We start from the raw sequence: 3304 nt of genomic DNA on the forward strand, positions 1-3304 counted from the left end.
AAAAAATTAAATACAGTTTTAGACTAAATATTGTTAAATTCTATTATTCTATATATGAAGTTTAAATGCATATATATTTTTAAATTACAAAATTTAACGTGATTTTACATATCTTTTTGCTATCAATTATTTTAGATTTTTGTTATATTTCAAAATTACTAGTCGTAGAAACTTGAATCAAACCAATTGTTTAAATTGAAATTTCCTGTACAAAATTGAATGACTAAAAAAATTTGAAAATGTAATACAAGATTTATTTTAAGTTGTTATTATTGCGGTTAAAACAAAAAAAAAAAATCAAAAATCGTTTGTCACAATTTTTTTTTATAAGTGTTTAAATTTCAAATTTTTATAAAATATGTCAAAATCACGATAAATTACAAGTAATTTTATAGTTAAAAATTCATAAAATATTTTATATTAATATCTAAATTTGAATCGTCATTATAGGGAAAATGTTATGAACGTTTGAGTTTTAAATTTCTAAGAAATTACGTAATGATAACGATTTATTCTCAAACGATTTTAAGTATTTGTTATTATTCAAAAAGTATAAGTCGTAGATACTTGAAAATTTCACGAATTATTTAGATTGGCATTTTCTTAACATGATTTGATTTTCAAAATGTTTCGCTCATTTAAAGGCTATTTATAGGAGTTTTTGTTTTTTTTTTTTATAAATATCGATAAAAATTTTTTAGCTGAGTCAAAATACTGAAAAATTTAATACAAAGTTCACCATGAGTTAGTGATTTTAGTAATTTTTTTTTATTGGCGTTTGAAGTTCAAATATTGATAAAAAATCGTAAAAATCATAAATACTTTAAAATTATTCATCACCTATGCATACTATGGTTTATTTAATAAGTTATCAATTATTGGTCACTTTCGTTCATATAAGCAATTCTTAGTACTTGTTCTTATTGTATCTAAAATTTAAATATTAAATTTTATAATTAAATTCAATAACTTATATTTAAAATAAATTATTTATTATTTTTTATTAATTATTATATTCAGATTTTATGTATCAAAATTATCGTCAAATTTCAAAAATAATTTATTTAAAAAATATTATATTTTATATGCTTAACGCCAACAGACTCTAAATGAAATCTGCAACCCATCAATTTCGCATCTGGGAATATATCTCTAATTGCTTCGTAAGCTCAGATTTCAAAGTTTATTCTCTCTATTGAGTAACTACTAGTTTTTTTAAAGTCAACTTCATACACATGTCCACAAGAAAAAGCCACATGTAACCAAATAGCCTATTTCAAACTGTGTAGGTGGTGCTCGAAAAGGTTGGGAACCGCTGACTCTAGAACATCGCATAGGCTTTTATTGAATTTTAATTTTTAAATGAGTTTAAGAATAATATTTAAACTTTAAAATGCTTGTATTTCACTTCAAAATTAAAACATCAATAAATGCCTATGCGATTGTCTAGATAATATTTTTAGACTTATCTCGGATCACACTATGCGTTTTTTCGGTTCCGGCGGTTTTATACGGTTAGGTTATTTTATTGTTATTTTTTTGCTGGTTTGTTCTCCATCCTGTATAGCTTCCGATCGTCCGAACTAAAAAAATATTACGATGAAGTGAAGTCTACGGCCAAGATGAAGTAGCCACGGGTACCCTTTTAAGTCTCTGGTGCGCGAGAACCCCAGCGGGCTGGATTAATACGTTTCTAACCGATTTCTTTTGCAAATAAAGCTTCTGAGTCGAGTGCCGAAAGACCTGTAGATACCGCCAGAACCTTGGTCCGGAACTCGCCGGAAGTGGAAGTGCAACAGCAATAGACCGCGGTGCATATCGCGCTACAGCTGTGGCATTTAGACACGAGCAAACTCTGTAAGTTTTAATTACAAATTAGTTTAGAAAAATGTGTATTTAACCCTCATGATTAAAAAAAGTTTAATTTTGTAGACCAGTATAATAGTAGACAGGTTAGATATTATAGATATATAAGGGATCCCAAAGCTAATGCATATTATAATAATTAATAGTTTACCAGCACGTTATAACTTAAAGTCTTAAAACTTATATATTATTAAAAATTAATGTAATACCTTTATAATAATTAATAAAGCAAATCTAGAATACTATTATGCTCATTTATTGATAATAATATAACCAGGCTTAAATAATTTGTTAAATTTAAAGTTTTAAAAAAGATGACCAGATATTAATTTAGGAGGCACCTATAATAAAGACACGGATAAATAAAATTGCAAATCATCTGTAAGAGTAATGAACATAAATAATATGGATAAAAAAATCGGAAGAAAATATTTTAATATCCTTGACGTCAATCAAACTCTGGGAGTAGATATATCCAATCGTTTAGTTTCGTGGAATTCAATTATTAGTTTTTAATTTTTACCTCGGATAAGAAAAATTTCAATAGTAAGTAAGTATAATGTATAATATGCATTTTAATTTTATTTTGATGAATATCATACGCTATTATAGTTTGCGTAAAAATAAAACAGTATGCATACACTTGTTTTAATATAATTAACTTTAAAATATATTTTCTGACATTTGTTGAGCAGAAGTTTAAGCCCTGTCTACTTTCAAAAGAGACAAAAAACAATTATGTTATTAATTATATATACTATAAAGTTCATAATATAATATTTCGTTATAATAATCTTTATAACGGAAATATAAGTATAAAAGAAATAAGTAATCGTATAAGTACCAATTGTACCATTTAAGTTTAGAACACTGCAGTGAATACATTGCATAGTAGTCTAATTCTTTATTCTTTAACCTGATTTTTTTTATAATATTTTTTTTCTTAGTCCGTGCCGTTCGCCGTCAATCGCATCGCTCTGGCAGCAGAAGCTGTCAAGTCTCGTCTACCGTCTTATGGGGTCATCGAATTTCGCTCTGAACCAAAAGTCTGCCCTTGGAACCGGCTGCGAGAACGTTGCAGAGATGACCAGTGACCTATAACGACTAGCTTTCACGCTGCTATTTTGCATAAATTCGCCATCTCGTATCCTTCTTCACCCAGTTTATTATGTTGTCCTGTCGATGTCCTTTTTTTTTCATTTTTTCTATTTTTCTTGTTCTTTACATACATTTTTTCATTTGTACTGTTTTTTTTTTTTTTTTTTGATCAAAACAAAATGTGTACGCACAAATTATTTACATTTTTCCTTTTCTTTTCATTAACACTAAAAAATAAAAATAAAAATTTAAAAGTTTAAAAATATTATTTGATGCCTGGAACCATACATTTTTCTCTGATCAAAATTTTTCGCTTTTTGAGCATTTCCTCGAGTTCTTC

General features: G+C 27.0%; 1 long non-coding RNA gene across 1 annotated transcript; it reads left to right on the plus strand.

Moving 5' to 3' along the window:
- The first annotated feature begins 1037 nt into the window (after window positions 1-1037).
- On the plus strand, window positions 1038-2973 carry LOC126548911 (uncharacterized). Its single transcript, XR_007603030.1, has 2 exons — window positions 1038-1857; window positions 2814-2973. It is a non-coding gene; the product is annotated as an uncharacterized LOC126548911 (long non-coding RNA).
- Window positions 2974-3304: the final 331 nt, after the last annotated feature.

Source organism: Aphis gossypii, chromosome 1, assembly GCF_020184175.1.
Source record: "Aphis gossypii isolate Hap1 chromosome 1, ASM2018417v2, whole genome shotgun sequence".
In the NCBI taxonomy this organism is placed as follows: domain Eukaryota; kingdom Metazoa; phylum Arthropoda; class Insecta; order Hemiptera; family Aphididae; genus Aphis; species Aphis gossypii.